Raw genomic sequence first — 20,373 nt, 5'->3', positions numbered from 1 at the left:
ATTATTTCTACAAGGTTAACCAAAACTGTTTGTGTATTAATACAATTAACTTGTAATAAATATTTAGTAAAATACAATAAAATTGTAAGAAATGTTATAATTGATAACCTTCAGCAATGATGCAATGAGAAAGACGTTAGTAAATCTTTCCTAACTTTTTCAGTTAATATAGGAATTATTTGTGCAATTTCCGAACTGCGCTCCTTCAATTCTTCTATATTATTCGGTCCACTTTAATATATTTTGCTCTTTAGATATTCCCATAAAAAGTTTACCAAAGCCAACTCTGGAGATCTTGGTGGCCATTCGATAGATCCCCTTCTACCTATCACTTACCTGGATCAGATAATCCTAAAGAACACTAGATAATAAAAGTTTTTGACAAATACCTCGACGTTCAAAATTAATTAGAAACAATAAATGATGCATTTACTGTTTACATAGCAGATGTAGAAGGGAGATTTTTAACCTTAGAATCAGCTCTAAATGGTAAAATTAATAAAATTTAAGTAAATTATGTTGTGAGCACCTCAGCTCAACAGAATTCTACAAATTCAAATATTATATTAATCCTCATATCCGCCTACCAAAAAAAAAAAAAAAATCCACATTTCGATATTTCGATAGAAATATAGCAAATTGGTGTAGTTTTATCGAGATGTTTACAAAACATTTTTATTTACATAATAAAGAATTTAAATGCCCTAAATAATTTAAATATTTCCAACAATCTTGAAGATTTAATTTTAATTCACATCATCATTCAATCTTCGCTTATCCACTGCTGGACATAGATCTCCCTCATAATTTTCCATCTATTTCGATCTTGTGCCTCTTGCATCCAATTCCTATGACAACGTTTTAGATCGTCAGTCCAACGTGTTGGTGGACGACCTCTACTTCGGTAGGCATCATCTCTTGGTCTAAATTCCAGTATCCGCTTTGTCCATCTATTGTCTGTCATTAATTCATATATTACACACAAAAATTAGATTTCAATATGAAACTATCCTTTGAATCCGAAAGAGATTTTAACGAACTTCCTAAAATAGATGAGTTTTTGAAATTCATTGAAAAGATGTATAAGATATTTTTTTTTTCTAATATTCTAAATTTTTTTACATGTAGAAATAACAATTTTTGTCATTTTTCCTTTTCTCTGTCATTTAAACTTTGTCCATATTTTTGAATCATAAGAATATTTTTTGTTAAAATCACTTAAGGGAAAATCAAACATATTCAAATAAAAGCGTTTTCATGTCATTTAATTTATTAACACTTTTATAACTGAAAACTAAAGATAAAAAATATATTATTACCAACGTTCCTGCATGTACTAAGCCCCGATGGCAAGTTTTAACGGTTTCTAAGCTAAATTTACTGTGCGTTTTATTTTTGTCACTTAGTTCATGTTTGTTACACTAATATCATCTGCAATGTGCAAACAGCTGCTGTAAATAATTGGAATTTCAATGTTAAATGGCATTTTAATAAAATTACTTTGTAAACACAAAATAAACTACTAGATAATTGTAAATTACGAAACATAAATGAGTGTTACTGTAAGAACTAAAGCATTAGTGGTTAAAGGACTATGATCTTTTCTTGACGTGAAGGAGATATGCTCGAATCCCGCCGGGACCGAAGCGAAAAATTTTAAATTGAAATATTTAGAAAGACAACGAACGGGCGAAAATTCTAAATAAATAATCTCAAAAAGCAAAAAACCCTAGACGAAAGTTTAAGTCAAACAGTAGGGGAAGTGTGCCTATCTTAGACCCCTGCCATTGACGTACCACCGGCTATAATTTCAAATATATGCATAATTCAAACATTATTTGCAAAGTTTCAGACACATGGTTGTTATAACAATAAATTTGTGAAATAAAATTACAATTTGGCGTTGCTGATCTAATAAATTTTTTTGGTATGTAGTATTCTGCTGGTAACATACATTAAACTAAGTGTTGCCTTTGTTTTGTATGAAATGACTACACTTTCTTTGACAAATACTATACTTTGTTTTAGGTTAAAATGGTCAAAACGATAGTAACAGAATCAAATTTACTGCCTTGTCTATTTGTCTACATTGGACCCCTGTGTCATTACCTATGACGCACTAGGGGTCCATCATAAAAAAAAAATAATAAATTGGACACACCTTCAGTTTTGCTCTTCTTCTTAGCTTTCTATAGTCCATTTTTTGGACACAGGTCTCTCCCAACTCTTTCCATCGATCTTTATCCTCAGCAACATCCTTCAAATTTGTTCCGGCTATTCTTTTTATGTCGTCTACCCATCTCATCTATGGTCTTCCTCTTGGTCGTCTACCTTTGTAAGGTCTCCAATGTTGTATTGTGGCGTTCTAACTTTGTCTAGCAGTATGGCTTGCAAAGCTCAATTTGTGTTTGGCAATTTTTGTTGTGATATCCTCAATTTTCTATTGTGGCAAGTTTATTTGTATTTGCCTTGGTTAGTGTCCATGTTTGACATCCATATGTCATGTTAGGAAGGTTCTAAGTATCCAAGTGAGTTTTCCAAATGTTGGCCATGCCAGTCTTGCTCTTCTAGTGATTTCTGCACTTTGGTTCTCTTTGTCAAGTTTCAGAATTTGATAGAGTTTTGCTACATAATGATTGACATATGTTTTACAGGAATGGCTCCTCAGAAAAGGCAACAGTGGAAAGAGAGTAATTAATAAAAATAAAAACATTTAAGGTTTCAAAAACGACTTTGAAAAAGCTCTTTATTAAGCAACAAGGAAGTATCAAAGGTGATTTGGGAGGACGAAGACCAATATTCTCCACTACTATTGAACAGGAAGTTGCTTATAATATTATCACTATAGAAACTTGTTTTTTGGCTTGACCAGCAAAGATTGCACAAAACTTGTATAGTATGGATCTTAAACAAACAATATTAGTCACAATTTTGATAAGGAAACCAGGATAGCAGGCTGGAAATGGGTCACAGGCGTTTTAAAGCGAAATACTCGAATATCATCACGCATTCCAGAAAATACTTCGTTAACAAGGGCTGAAGCTTTTAATAAACCAATTATATATACCTATTTTACTGCATTAGCAAATATACTAGATGAATTTTACTTTCCATCGGAAAACATTTATAATATGGACGAGTATCCGGTTTGACAACTGTGCAAAAGAAATCGAAGAAAATTTATGCAAATAAAGGTATCAAACAAGTTGGTGTTTAAAGTAGTGCGGAGCGTGATCTACATGTTACGATCGTATGTGCCGTTAAAACATGATATGTTCCTACTGCTTTTATTTTTCCTCGACAGCTGTAACATTTTTTAAGGTACACAAAGGCTTCTAAATCCAACAGTTTTGTTGTTACTCGATGGCCATGGTAGTCATACAAGGTTTGAAGTTCTTCAGATTGCAAAAGAAAACGGTATTATTATGTTTTGTTTTCCTGCTCACTGCTCGCATCACCTTCAACCCTAGGAGGGTAAAATAGTTACCCAATTTAAAGTAATCAGTCTCTTTAATAGAGCACATCTAAAAAGTGCTCTATCCATCAAATCATTTTGTCCATCAAATGCAATTAATGTATCTAAAAAGACAGAAATACAACCGTTCAATCCGGATGTCTTCGAGGATTGGCAATTTTTGCCGTCTATAACAACAGATAGAGAATATTCTGAACAAATCCCACTGCCAGGATATTCCGGCCAAAACTCACCATCTTAACATTGGAGTCAAAATGTTTTTTCGATTTAAGGTTTATCGAAAAGACCCACTGATCAGAAATTAACATCATCTTCAGTCCTAAACATCTCGGTAGAAGATATTTGTCCTCCTGCTTTAGCTGGAGTATCTGAAGCAACGCAGAAAAGGGGTAGAAAACGATGTAAAATAGGATATTTAAATTTAACGCCAGAAATTAAAGATATAACTATTTTCGCATTCACTATCCAAAGAAAAATGGCGTCGTTGTCAAGTGTGTAAGAATTGGTATCACATGTGCAAATGTAAATCCTCGACATAAACAATTTGCGTGAAAATTGTGCACATTTTTTTTTTAATCTTGAAAATACCTATTTGTATTATTTTTTATCCTTTATAACGTCTTTTGGTTTAATAAAATAATTTGGTATTTACTTATTTTATTCAAAATGCGTGACTAATCATATATATAAAATCATACTGAGAGCCTGGAATGAAGAACAAATCCCAGAAGAGTGGTGTATTGGGATCGTTTGCCCGCTACACAAAAAGGGCGATGAATTAGAATGTAGAAACTATAGGGGAATAACCCTCCTTAATACAGCATACAAAATATTTTCGAGTATTTTATATGGTCGCCTGAGTGAATATTCAGAGGAGCTTCTTGGCGAATATCAAAGTGGTTTTAGGCCTGGTCGATCAACAACAGACCAGATCTTTGTGCTAAGGCAAATACTGGAAAAAACCAATGAATTTAATATCGACACATACCATCTTTTCGTAGATTTTAAATCGGCCTATGATAGTGTCCTAAGAAATAAATTGTATGAAGCCATGGATGAATTCCACATCCCCGATAAACTGATAAGATTGGTTAAGGCTACAATGCGTAAAGTTGTTTGCAAAGTCCAAATACAGGGCGAACAATCACAGGCATTTGAAACGCATGTTGGGTTGCGACAGGGAGATGCGCTGGCGTGTCTCCTTTTCAACATAGCTTTGGAAAAGGCGGTCAGGGATGCCCAAATAGACAGCAGAGGAAACATTTTTAATAAATCATCCCAAATTTTGGCATATGCAGATGATGTTGATCTAGTTGCCCGCACAACACGCAAGCTAGAAGAAATGTATACCACCTTGTCACACGCCTCAAAAAATATGGGCCTGCAAGTAAATGAAAATAAAACTAAGATAATGGCATCAACACCCAACAATAGAGCCAGAAACATCGGCCACCAACTCACGGTTGATAATTCTACCTTTGAAGTGGTGGACAAATTCACATACTTGGGCTCCCTGATCACCAAGGAGAACGTCATGACTGAAGAAATCAAGCGAAGAATAATCCTAGCAAACAAATGCTATTTTGGACTGAGTAGACATATGAGAAGCAGAAACTTAAGCCAAAAAACAAAAATAACCATATACAAAACCCTTATACAGCCAGTGTTGACATATGGGTCTGAGGCATGGACCATTTCCAAGGCAGATGAAAATCTCCTGCTTATATTTGAACGAAGGATCCTGAGAAGAATATTTGGTGGCATCTGTGAAAATGGTGTTTGGAGAAGGAGGTACAACTACGAGATATATCACAGATATAAACATATATTTGGTGGTAAAGACGTAGTATCCTTTATAAAAATAGGAAGACTAAGATGGGCAGGACATCTGGCAAGATCACAGCAGAACAACCCTCCTAGAAGAATCCTTATGTCACAACCTGTGGGAAATAGAAAAAGGGGTAGACCAAAACTCAGATGGAGGGATGGTGTAGATGAGGATGGTAGACAAATAGGCGCAGCAAACTGGCAACAGTTGGCAATGGATAGAACTGACTGGCGTAATAGACTTGGGAAGGTCGAGGCTCTTTTATAGGGCTGTAGCACCAATGATGATGATTCAAAATGCGACGAGTCCATCATGGTCATATCAAGGGGTCTATCATGAGCGCATATATGCTCCTAATGAACCCAGGATTTTAATAAATTATGAATAATTTTTTATCATCACTTCTTCTGCAAAACTTGAAACATTGGCCTATTATACAAATAACAAGATGTTATGTGGTCATATTTAAAGTCAGCTAAGTAAATAATTAAAATTATTATGAAGCTATTTTCTTAAGGGGTCCATCACAGGCACATTTCCCCTACTCATAGTAATGAAATATTATTCCGGTCCACTCCTTTTTTGCTGTCAATGTCAACGTCAACATTTATCCATTCATGTATGAGGCTGGAGAAAAAAAGAGCACAGAAGAGATCTTAATGAAAGGAAACAGACAGGCAGATAAAGATCTACTTAGGCCGAAAAGAAGAAGATTTTGAGAACGACTTCCGAAGTGGAAATTGAAACGTCACTAAACGTACTTTAACCTTTAATTGTGGCTTATTCCCATTTAAATAGTAATTATTATAGTTATATAGCAGAAAAATAGTCCAAATCAATACTACTAAAAAAATTATCATGAACATTTAATTTGGTACGTCTATGTGTATTCACAATTACTATTACATAAGTTAAACAATGAATTTTTTGCCGTCTAAATATATACAGGGTGTAAATAACAGCCAGGAAGCTTTGTTATGAAAGACTATAATTTTCCATGGTTTACATCGCTTGCCTGTTACGTTAAAAATATGTTAAACACAGTTTTTGACAGGTACTAAATCCTTAACGATGTTTACTATAAAAAGAAATACTGTTTTTTTTTTAATACCAATCGATGTTTAATGAAAACAGTCAAGAGAATTTTTCTATAAATCCAATCTGATCAATAAGATCAATTAGCAATTTTATTATAATTCTTCAAGACTAAAGGTTCTGCCGACCAATGTACCTTAGAGTCTAATTTCGACTAACACTACATTTTATTTTTTTATTGTTTTTAATGGCGAAAGGAAATATGGCACTCTATAAGAGGTCAAATATCGGAGGTAAAGGCACTAATAGAACCAAAAACATCAAAAATATACTTTAAATGAGGAAGTTACATAAATACACAAGAAGTTCAAAAAATACTTGAAAATCTGAAGAACAGAAAAGCTGTAGATAAAGGTGAAATACCAATTGAATTATTATTGAAATATTGTGGAGCAGCAATGACAGAACAATTATAAAATAATGGAAGAATACTAGAACTATTTCTACTATTCAAAAAACGAGATAAAAACAAACAGAAAATTACAGAGGTATAAACTTAATAAATACTACCCTAAAATTAAATGATAAGTTTATATGAGAATAAGCCACAATTAATTGTATTGATATTACATTTTAACTAAAAAATTTTCGATTTTCACTCCGAAAATGGTTCTCAAAAAAGATTATTAAAAAATTTAGTTGAAAAACGGTATGTATAACCTTCAAGATCATAGACATTTAATACAAATAGACTGATCGCAGCAATACATTACCATTCCCTTAGTGCGACAGAGAAAACTGACGCATAGCAGTCCCTGCATATTTTTCTAATGGACCAGGTATATCGGCCACGTGACCTTCCTATTGTTCATTTAGGTCACGTGGTCAAAAAATCCGGCTCATTAGAAAGATATGCAGGAACCGATTTGCGTCAGTTTTCTCTGTCGCACTGGGGAAACGACGCTGTATTGCAACGCTCATGCAATGCTCAATCTATTTGTATTATATCGCACCCTCAGTGCAAGACTGCAGTAAGTCAGAATAAGTAAGTTTCGAGATAAAGACGATTTTGTTTATTTTCGTGATAATATCGATGAAATAAGACACAAGTTTTAAGAAAAATTAACAATTAATTATGATTTTGCCTGCTTTTCAGTCTATATTACATTAACCAAAAATAGAAATTTAAATAAAATAATATTAATGCTAAAAAAATTAGGAATTTCAAAGTTACACTTTTGCACGGAGAAAATTGTTAATCACTACACATTTAGTATTAGAATTTTAAAGTTACAACACTTTTGCACGGAGAAAATTGTAAAAAGTGTAGACACATTTTCTGTTAATTGTTGTCCTCTTCTCGTATATCATCTTGGGCCAAAATATTTTTATAAAAACTATGGAGGGCTTCTGGTATCATACCCGAATGGCATAAGTATACCAAATCTTTCTTTTTGGCCATTTGAATTTTTGACTGTTCTTTGTAGGCAGGTTTAAGTAGCACTTCTCGTATATTATGTGTAGTCCGTGATAATTTGTTTAGATAGTTCCATAGTTCGTCATCATAGTTGTACTTAAAAAAAATAGTGTGCGGACTATCTTTTCTACATTGCAGAATTTTTATATCTGTCCACTTCACATTTTCTTTATTTTGATCAATTTTATAGTGTTTCCCAACAGAAAGGAAACATGTTTAAAATCAATGAAGTCCTTTGTTTTCATTTCATAAACTATATAGGATGAACCACTGTTTTTGCTGCATTTCACTACAATTCTATCAGTTTCTATCTCTGCACTGTTTCTGATATCCACAATTCCTTCGCTTTGTAATGACAATATCATAATAAGGTAGAAAAATTATTTGTAAAACTTTCAATATTTTTATTTAAATTCAAAACAAAAGGACTACAATAAAAATATGCAAATCAGGCTACATTGAGTACAGTGATTAACAAAAGGATTGAACTTCACTACCTTAGTAAAAGTTGGGAATTACGGGGGGACAATATGATAAGACAATCGCCCCGGAAGGTTACATGAAGATTTAATACAATTTGGGATTTAGTTTTTATAGAACAAGTTTTCTGAGAATAGATTTTTTAACCTGTCACTATTGTTAATACATAAGTTTTAAGATAACTGTTTTTCCTTTCATAAAAAAAATACTTTTTGGCTGTAAATAATTAGTCTTAATTTATGTTTTTAATCCAATCTAATATATAAATGGTCAAACGACATCGCACACATTTTATGGAAAATATATAATGTGACACAAAGGACATAAAACTTACATGAATAGATTGGTCTCGTAAATCTTTGTTTATTGTCTCCGCCGTTAAAGGGATTACGTAGACATGCTGTATATTAAAATAAAACACCACAGATATAGATATTAAAATAACAAATATCTTACTTTTTTCGTGCCTTTCATTGCTTGTTATCGAAACCATTGCAATGTTCCGTGCAAAACTGTTGTAACTCTGTTACATTCGAATTACAACAGTTTTGCACGGAAGTTATGTACAAAAACGCAAAATAGTAGTGTTGTTGTTGTAATATTTAGCCGGTTAAGCATTTGAAAATTACTAAAGTTTTACAGGGGATAGATATGCATGTTTACAATTGAATTCCATGATTACTTCATTTTCATAAAATTTTTAGTTACTGCAGACTTGCACTGAAGGTGCGATATGTCTATAGCCAAGATTATATCATGTCGACAAAATTGGAGGTTGATTTACTTTTGCTTACGGTTTTATAGGCAACAGGCATATTTGGCTAAAAAGCAGTAAGGGTGGATGTTTTGCCCCATGGAAAATTTAAACTCTAATTATTCTAGATAAGTGACCTAGTAATGTTAATATGTGCTGTAAATGTTTATATGTGTGTAGTGTGTAGAGTGTTCCTGTTTAGTGAACATGTGTTGTATGTTGCATATGTATTGTGTATGATAAGAAATTATGAGTATACAGGGATTCTTATCACGATCTCTATCATACACAACATATATGCAACACACAACTCACGTTCACCGAACAGGAACACTCTACATACATACAAACATTTCCAGATTTTTAACAGTTTTAACAATACTCAACACTTATAATAATCTGAATTTAAATTTTACATGGGGTAAAACCTCCACCCTCACATTTTTTCAGCCAAATGTGCCTATTGCCTATAACTCCGTGGGCAAAAGCAAAAGAAAAAATCAACATGAAACCAATTTTGTTGACATGACATAACCATGTCAACAATCTTGGCGGTTACACTATGTAAGTATATATCAACACAGACTGAGCAGTCTGTAGAGCTAAGACAGATTAGACAACCACAAGAAATCTTGTCGTGAGTACGCGCGGCCGGAATGCTTGATCTATGTTAATATATACGTGTATGGGTTATACACACCGTTTTTCAGCCATGGACATATGATACAAATAGACTGAGATCTGCAATATATGCCCATTCCTCCAACACGTCAGAGAAAACTGACGCAAAAGAGTATCTGCATCTCTTTCTAATAGGCTGTCTCTTTCTAATCTTCATTTAGGTCATTTTTGCTTGGCTTAAAAAATATTTTAAAGAAGATAATAATGGAAAAATTGGAACAAACAATTATAAATGCAAAGGATGTAAAAATCAGTGGGCCCACATCAAATACCCGATGAGTTAGTTAATTAAGTAACCATAAAACCCTGCAGATAGGCTCTTAACCTATTCATCAGGATCTAGATAACAGGAATGGTTTCTCAACCGAATAGATTATTAAGAATGGTTGCTATACACCTTCGTAACACTACCAAAGACAGTAAATGCGAGAGAATGTTCACAGTACAGATCACTATTCTTGGTAAGTCATACGCATAAGATAAATATATATATATATATATATATATATATATATATATATATATATATATATATATATATATATATATATATATATATATAAATATTCCTGAATTAAAAACATGGAAGATTTTACAAAAAACATGAAGAAGAAAATATAGATGATACCCAGTTTGGATTCAAAAAACGACTAGGAACGAGAGAAGTATTGTTTCCTATTAATCAGGATCTCTACGTCTGCTTTGCTGATTTTCGGAAGATTTCTATTAAATTTAATATTAGAAACTTGTAGAACTACTAAGAGAAAGAATGTAGTATCTAACAAGTCAAAAACTTCTTAGATACTCCCTGTCCAATAATGCTACCAATCAAATGCTTTACTCCTAATAATGTGAAAGAAATAACTACAGAGGACCAGTCTTCGACATGATCACCGGGCTAATATTAAAAAATTACAAAGGAAAGCAATTGCCCTACTGACCACGATCTATAATAGTATCATAAGATTAGCGTATTACCCAATTATTTGGAAGTTCGCACTAATAATTATGATTTGTAAACCAACCAACCAACCAGACCTCATATTCTGCTCCAAAGAATCTCAGAAGAGATAAAAATTAATTCAGTGATCCCAGCACAGCAGTTTGATTTCCTCAAAGCCCATTTACCTCTACCACAGTATTATAGGATTGTTAAAAAGATTAATGTATGCCCCGAAGAAAAAAAATGTACACCACTGCCTTTCTGGATGTAGAACAGGCCTTCGACGGAGTTTGGTATGACGGCCTCCTATATAAACTTAAGTCATCCTTTCCCACACCTCACTATCTACTATTAAAATTATACCTCACAGAACGTCACTTTCAAGTCAGATTCCTTACAGAAACCTCTCATTACTATTTCATAAAATCCGTCTCTCAAGGAAGTGTCATGGGACTCCTCGTTTACCTTATATAAACCGCTGATATTCCAACAACAAATAATACTACAGTAGCCATGTTTGCAGATGACACCGCCATAATATCCATCGATGATGACCCTCAAGTAGCATTAGGAAACCTTCAAATACACCCGAATCTACTACAAGACTGAATGAATAGATAGAAAATTAAAGTTAACCACACCAAGTCTAATCAAATTACATTCACAAACAGAAAAACCGATAATTACACTGAACAATACATTATTACAAGTAAAAACAGAAGTCAAATACCAGGGAATGACACTTGGCCAAAAGCTCACTTGAAAAGCACACATATTGGCAAAAAACTCATATCAACATGAAAATACGTCAAACGAATTGGCTAATAGGCTGAAAATCGCAGCTATCTACAGATAATAAACTTATTGTGTATAAGTGCATAATAAACCGCATATGGACATATGGTGTGCAACTATGGGGCTGTGCCAAGTCTTCTAATACTAAAATAATTCAGAGAATCCAATCGAATATACCCCAGAATGATATTCAACACGCCTTGGTACGTTAGTAACAAAACATTGCATGACGACTCTGGTATACCGTTCGTTGTAGAAGAAATCAACATACTAACAAGAAACTATCTAGAACACCTGCCAGCCCACTCCAACGAGGAAGCAAGGCAACACCTCCAACCAGAAGTCAGACAAAGATTGAAAAGACACTGACTTCATTCTTTAATTTCAGCTCTAATTTTAATTTTAATTTCAATATTTACTTCACCTCACTTGTGCAAAAAGCGGCATGGCAATCTACACCACAAACTGAACGCAAACCAACACATACCAAAAATGTTTCCCTGCACATTCGCCAACTCATTGCTGAAAACGTCGTACGAGGAGAACCTGGCAAAGATCTAGAAACAACATGGATCTACATATATTCAATAGAGTACATAGGCAACTTGGAGTGGCCATCAAAGCCGCAAACAACGAAACCTTCGAACATTACATTACAAACCTTACAGCAAATGACCAGACGTTATGGAAGACGACTAAGAAGCTTAAGAAACTATACATAACTATCCCTCCCATGCGTAAACCAAATGGCGAATGGGCCTGTTCCAACAAAAAAAAAGCTGACGTCTTTGCTGAACATCTTACAAACGTATTTCAAACAGAGCCAGCAGACCCTGATGAAGAAGTCGAAGAACTAATTAGCGCAGCATGTCAAATGTCCCTCCCAATTAAAAGTTTTACTCCTATAGAAGTCAAGAAAGAAATAAACAAACTTACCTAACTCACGAAAGGCCCCAGGTTATGATTTAATCTGGGCACAAGTACTAAATCAACTTCCTCGCAATTACTTTGTCAACAGTTATATTTAACTGCATGCTAAGCTTATCATACTTTCCAAAAATATGGAAATTTGCTAAAATTATTATGATCCTCAAGCCAGGAAAAGAGCCCAATGGAGTAAAATCTTATTGACCCATCAGCCTACTCCAAATCGTAAGCAAAGTTTTTGAAAGATTGACGCTACAAAAGATATAGGCAGATCATGAATTCTTAACATTACTACCAAAACATCAGTTTGGTTTTCGGGAAAATCACTCCACTACCCAATAAGTCAATCAAATGATCAATGAAATATTAAACAGTCTTGAAGAAAAGAAATAGTGCAATGCTATATTTCTAGACATCTCACAAGCGTTTGACAAAGTCTGGCACAGAGGTCTGCTTTACAAAGTAAAAATAGCACTATTCAGTAATTATTCCCTCCTACTTAAATCATACTTATCAAATGGATATTTCTCTATTAAATTCAAAAAACAACAATCCAACTTCTATCCTATCAACTCCGGAGTCCCGCAGTAAATAAAGATCCCATACAAGCCTCACAAAATCTGCAACATTATCTGAACATACTCCGTGATTGGTATACGAAATGAAGAACAAAAGTAAATAAAACAAAATCAACTCAAATAACATTTACCAACCGTGACAACGTATGCCCACCTGTAAGAATAAAAATGTAAAAATACCAACAGTAACAGACGCTTGAATATCTAGGCCACATATTGAGACACGATAAGTACCGTCTACTGCAATTGATTGTCCAGGGAAAAATAGACAGTAAGCGAGGGCCAGGCAGGAGAAGACACTCGTGGCTCCAAAATCTGAGGAAGTGGTTCGGGCTCACATCGGTCGAACTATTCAGAAGCGCCGCAAATAAGATCAGAATTGCCATGTTAATAGCCAACGTTCGCAACGGACAGGGCACTTGAAGAAGAAGAAGAACAGACGCTAGATACCTTGGCCTCAATCTTGACCAACGTCTCACTTGGAAGAAACATATCCAGACCAAAAGAAGACAGCTCGACTTAAAAGTCCGGCAAATGTATTGGCTCTTCTGACGTAAATCAAAACTTATCATCCAAAACAAAATTCTTCTATACAAAGCCATACTCAAAGCCAGACTACATCTATGGGGCTGATAGTGGATCCACTATGGTACGTAAGTAATCAAACACTTCACTACGACTTAAAGATTCCTTTCATCAAAGAAGAAATCCATCAAGCCATGGAGTCACAAAATGAACGCACCATTCACCATGAAAATAAGCTAGTAAGGGAATTATTCAACAATGGTCCAGCCACAAGAAGACTAGATAGAACCTGGCCTCAAGACCCACTTCAAAACTAAACCAAAATAAAATAAGGTGAGACATCATTGGATATCTCTCCTTCACGCCCAGTAAAAAAAACTTTTTCTTTCATTTAAAAAAATCTCAAAGAACGCTTCTTCTGTAGTGGCCTTACCTCTTAAACATATCATTGAGGATATTTTCTATAGTCAGCTTCTTAAAGGTGTAGGGCTCTATTTTTAATATTCTCATTTTCTTACATTAGTTATTATATAAAGTAAACATATGAATACAAAAAATGTAAAAAATGAGATCTTTTATGAAAAACAAAACGCTATTTTTAGATTCTAAATAATAAAATTTAAGAGAATCCAGGATTAATAAAAAAAATGTCACTCATAATATTTTTTTCATCTAACTTGCCTTATTGGACTGCCAAGGACTTGATTGTTTTGATATCTCATCACGTTTTGAGGCTTATTTTCATCCCAAATGCATATTTATCATGAAACTAACAATAGAAAAGAGTAAAAGATCTGCCACGTGCATTCGCTGAGATTTATTTATAAAAAGGACAAGTAAAATGCTTTAGCGACAGGTCTAAGTTTCCTTGCTACATTGACATTATCATAGGAATTGAGGTTGTGGCAGGCTATTTCAAGGATTACTTTTTAAAAGTATTAATCTACGGAGCGAAGCAAAATGTCAGTCTGAAAAAAAATAATCAGCCTTAAAGTGTTTATATCTCTGATTGTAAAAAATCGTTTAGCATGCTTTTAAATAACTATCAAACACACTTCCAACAAATTTGAAGGTGATATAAATAATTGCACATTAGGAGGATCACAAATATCAAATGAGGGTTGTTAAAAGGTGTGAAAGAAGATATATTTAAGACATATATGTTTCTGCCTATGTTTCCTGTTTGTGGTTTTTTGGAAACGGGCATAGTCCTTCCTCTGTTTCCACAATAATAAATGTTGGATCGATCAAGACAGCAAGCTTTTCAATATACATTTTTCCTAGTTTATCAGATAGATTCTTTGTTTATATCGAGACTCCAAACCGTCCGGATGATTAAATAGTTCCGTTATCACCGTGCTACCGGTTCTCGAATTGTACTTAATGTGAAGTAAATTAAAAAGCAATCAATTAATAATAGAATTGAAAATAATAAACTCATCAAATTTTTATAAATTTAAAAATAATGTTTCCTAGGGAAACGAATCAGCATTTGACAATTATTATGTAGTTAGCCAACAAATGCAAAATGAAAACAGCCAGCCAATACCAATCCAGTATTCTTCTTCTTTAGGTGCCGTCTTCTTAGCGAAGGTTGGCGATGACCTCTGCAAAGTCTTCCCTATTTTGGGCTTTCCTTATTAAACTTTGAAAGTCTAATCCTGTCCAATCTTTGATGTTGCGCAGCAAGGTCATTTGTCGTCTACCCGGGCCGCGTCTGCCTTCTATTTTCCCTTCTATAATAAGCTGAAGGAAGTTATACCTGTCGTGTCTAAATATGTGTCCAAGATAAGACGTTTTACGCTTCTTGACAATTTCTGTGAGAACACGTTCTCTATTCATACGCCTTAAAACTTCTTCATTTCTGACGCGGTCGGTCCATGGAATTTTCAGCATACGACGAAATACCCACATCTCAAAGCTCTCTAAACGTCGTAACGAGCTGACGACTGTTAACGTCCAAGGTTCCACGCCGTGTAATAGTACACTATATACATAACACTTTACCATGCGGTATCGTAGGGATAAATCAAGATTACGGGAAGTGAGTAACTGTCGCATCTTTAAGAAGGTGTTTCTTGCCTGTTCTACTCTACATTTAACGTCTTGTTCTTGGTCTAAGGTTTCATGTATCCCAGCCTAGATACTTAAACTTTTTCACTTGTTCAACTAGATTGTTGTTGACTAGTATGTTTATAACTTTATAATTTATAATCCAGTATCCATAAACTACATAAATTGTTACCCACTAATACATATTGGGGCATAAAAGGGTAGAATACGAAAACATGGAGTTGATTCCAGTTTACTTCAATTAGTCTCTTCTACTCAAATCCGACACTAACCTTCACGCTGGTGTCCCCTATAAACCAAGTAACCCAACTGGAGATCCGGTATCTAACCCGGGTGGAAAGTTTGGTCGGAAACTGACGAGAGCGGGTGAAATGGCCCTCCGAAAAGGGGGGTTTGGCGTTGGGTTAACTACCAAACCCTGTAAAAAACCTTTTGTTATGAGAACTACAAAGAAATAACCGGACTGCCTAACCTACGACGAACTCGCAAACGAAATAAGTTTAATGATTTGCACGTGAAACGTAAGAAGCCTTTATCAGCCTGGAGCCATGGCTCTGCTCATATAAGAAATTAATAAAGCCAAATCAGATATCACTGCTTTACAGGAAATGAGGTGGACTAGTTCAGGCATCCTGGCAAAAAAAATAACTGCAATATTTACTACAGTGGACATCCTACCCGACAAGACTTTGGTACAGGATTTATTATAAGCAGCAAGGTCAAACATAGTGTAATTGATTTCAAGGCTATTGATCATAGGATATGTCGAATAAGACTTAAAGGGAAGTTCGCTAATATTAGCACTATCAACATCCACGCTCCAACTGAAGAAAAAGAGGATGATGAAAAAGACTGTTCTATGAGGCACTAGCCCGAGAGTACGATGAGTAATAAAAAAAATGGCATCAAAATAATAGCAGAAGACTTTAATGATAAAGTCGGAAGAGAGAATATATTTATAAATATATAAATTCGTTAAAGTGCAGAGACTTAGATGGGCTGGACACATTGCTAGGATGTCAGATCACGAATACACTAAGAGATTAACATTTTTAAAACCAGAGGGCACAAGAAGCGGAGGACGACGACGAAGAGAAAGATCCAAAACGGATTGTCGAGCCACTTATGATGATGAGAAAGACTTTGGCCATAGTATTTTGGCCAGCAGATCAGTAACATGGACACGTGATTCTCTATCTGGAGGGGACCATATCAAGCCAAAATCAAGGGAAAGGACCTAAACTCATCACATTAATTTATAGAATACATTTTTTATTCTGATTGTTAATTTATTAGTTAAAATAAAAGAAATAGTTTTTTACACAATATCAAATATTCACAAAGATGTAGATTTGAATACCTATGTAAATTCTACCAGCTTATTTGTAATGATTTTAATGATTAATTACACGATAAAAAGTAATTTATGGTTTCGTGTGTCCATAAACCGTCTTTCATATTTATGAGGTATGTTCTAAATTACTTGTGGTAATTAATAAACTAAGAGGATCCTATGTAGCTTGTGTAAGTCGGTACTTAATTTTCGAACACAATTTACAAATTGGACCAACGCCAAATAAATCTTTATTGGAGTTGAACGATAGTAATAATTGGCGAGTTTTTGGGGAGCGCCATTCCAATTGATGTGTACTAAAAGTAATAAAACTAATTAAAAGTAATTGTATCAATAATTCATCAAACTGATATTGGAATAATAAAAAATAAGAATTCCTGACCTTTGAATTTAAGACTCCTCATTCTGAAGAAATTAATCCTTTTTAGGATTTAACAGAGAATATTGATCCCAAAAAGCTCATTATTTCGACCTTTTAGCAGACGAAATATTAAAATATATACTTGAAAAAGCTGTCAATAAACTTACTCACCTTTTCAATGCAACACTTACGCTGAAGTATGCTTCCAAAGAAGGGAACGTGGAAGAAGTAATACTGATTACATAATAATTATTATTTAAATGGGAATAACCCACAATTAAAGTTTAGTAAAGAAGTAAGTTTATTGACGTTTCAATTTCCACTTCGGAAATCGTTCCCAAAATACAAACATTAGTGAATTAAACAAATTTTGTTTTTTGGTTATTTGGTAAAAAATTCTTCTAATAATTAAATTTTACCCGACTCATTAATATTGACAATTATTCAGACATACATTATACATTTTAAAGTAGACGACTTTAAAATGATATTTCCAATATTGTTGAGTTGCGTTCCGGGGACGACTTTACTTGTAAGATAGTTCATTCGATTACATGAAATCAACTTTACCTTGAGAATATCCGTCAGAAAAAATCATAGCATGTAATTCGTCTTTAAAAAGACAATCACATGCCATTATGACAGTAAAACTCTCCTAAAAAAATGGATGGTAAAAAGAGAAAAATCAAAGAAGCCGCTCTAATTATGCTAAATGAGACCAATTGTGTCGCAAATTCCTCGGCAGAATGTAGTAGGATCTGCTACCCATAATAAAAGAGGAAATTATTAAAAGGAAAATACCAGTATTAGTAAGTCAGTAGCATATCGAGAATACATCATTTATGTTTTTTAAATAACAAACATATAAAATCAGAATTTGGTGTTTATTGAAAGTAAACTAAATGTACGACCAAATACTTACCATGTCGGAATAGTTTTGAGGTTTTTTTCCTGATTTTTCCCTCATAATTTAGCAAATAGCAGTCTCTTTATCACATTTTTAAATTGTTCTAAGGACTGGAAAAATAAGTCCAGATCACTTTGGTACCTATAATATAGTCTCACAATATGAGTAAGAGGCTTGAAGTATTTATAATTAAATTGATGAAATGGTAGATGAAAGAACGAAGTATGCCTAGTTCCATGAAGAGTGTTTAGACCTAAACGATTTAAAAGTTCAGGGCAATTTATCAAATTATTAGCAATTTTGTAAAGGAATATTAGGCGAAAATAATCTTTTCGCCGATTCATAGAAACCATTTTCAAGTGATCAGCTATCATACTATAACTGTACGGGACATAGAGGTCATGAAAAGCACTACGGTAATGATAGTGTTTACCAAATTTATGCTGAACACGATCAAGCTTGTCTATAGATGTTTGATACTAAGGTCCCCATACAACTTTTGCATATTCTAGTCTGGAGCGAATGAGACTATTAAAAAGAATTGCTAAAACAAAACATGAAAATTGAGAAGTGTTTCTAGTTAAAAACCCTAATTGTTTAAATGCACTGTTTACTGTGACCTCTAGATGCTTACGAAATGTTAATTTACAATCAAAATAAACACCTAAATCCTTAACACAGTCCTGCCTAGACAGCTGAGTGTTATTAATGCTATAATCGTAATTTAAAATTGTTTGCTTCCTGTGAAAAGTAATAACACAACACTTATCAATGTTCAATTTTAATTCATTTAGTTTGCAACAATCGCTAAATCTGCTGAGATCCTCTTGTAGCTGAATTTGATCATACTGACAAGTAATGACTTTATAAATTTTTTTATCGTCAGCAAAGGTGAGAAATTTTGGATACTTAATGACTTTCTCAACATCGTTAACAAAGAGGACAAAAAGTAGAGGACCACAATGTAACCCCTGTGGTACTCCAGAGAGGACGTCAACAGATTGAGACAACACACTATTTATCTTAATGCTCTGGGTGTTACCCACAAGAAAACTATCATACCAATCAAGCCATTTGCCAGCTATACCAATGGCTCCTAATTTACTGATTAAATAACGATGATTTACTTTATCGAATGCCTTTGAGAAGTCAGTATAGATACTGTCCACCTGGTACTTCCTCTCAAAGGCACCCAATATATCATCTTGGTAGACCAACAAGTTTGACATTGTGCTCCTCCCCCTTTGAAAGCCATGCTGTTGGGGTATGTATTATTATATTATTTTTGTTAGTTTACCTGACTTAAAAATGGGTACAATATAACTGTTCTTCAAGAAAGAAGGGAACTCACCAGTCATAAGAGATAAATTATAAAGATATTTTAGGAGCATAGTAAGAGATCATAGACAGTGCTTTAATAATACCGTGGGATTCTATCAGGCCCCTAGGAAAATTTATTTGTGAAGTTTTCTTAATTCATCAAACACTGATATAGTGTCAACTTGAATTAGGTTTACAGGATCAATGTGTCTGACACGGTTTTCAAAATCAGGAATGGGAGCACCTTTATCATTCTCATATGCACTAGAGAAGAACTCAGCAAAAAGGTTAGCGATTTCGATATTGCCTTGTGCTCTTCTGTCACCTAGATACATTTCTTGGGGGTAACTCGAAGATTTACGAAGTCTGTCAATGTATCCCCAAAATTCCCTGGGGTTATTACTAAAATTTTTGTCAAGAGACGAAAAATGTTGTTTCTGACAAAGTGTATATTCAACTTTACATTGATCACGCAGATTAGAGAACAATAAGTAGTCCTCGTTTGATTTAGATAATTTAACCTCATATAAGCTTTTTTCTTTTGAATAATGAGATCTTTAGTTTTATTGAGAACCAAATTGGGAACTTGTAGGAACACTTGACAGCCTTCATAGGAACAACAATATCTAAACACTGATACATATAGGTGTAAAATATTTGACAAGCCTCATTTATATTATAACAATGGTATAATGCATCCCAATTAACTGAAAACAGATAAAGGTTAACAGTACAACCAAAGAATATAGACGCTTAAGCGTCTATATTCTTTGGTACAACACTCTTATCCATGACTTCTACTTCTTGCAATAACTAAATCATGCAGTGTTTGTTGCCTATATTAGTTTAAGTCACTTACA

The 20,373-nt window shown here is 33.9% G+C and overlaps 1 long non-coding RNA gene across 1 annotated transcript in view; it reads left to right on the top strand.

The window, feature by feature from the left end:
* LOC140435248 (uncharacterized) overlaps positions 1-20,373 on the top strand; it is a 202,833-nt gene that overhangs the window by 33,735 nt on the left and 148,725 nt on the right. The window lies entirely within an intron of this gene.

Source organism: Diabrotica undecimpunctata, chromosome 2 (assembly GCF_040954645.1).
Source record: "Diabrotica undecimpunctata isolate CICGRU chromosome 2, icDiaUnde3, whole genome shotgun sequence".
NCBI lineage: Eukaryota > Metazoa > Arthropoda > Insecta > Coleoptera > Chrysomelidae > Diabrotica > Diabrotica undecimpunctata.
Note: the sequence above shows the minus strand (reverse complement) of the source record. Positions and strands in the feature narration are given on the sequence as shown.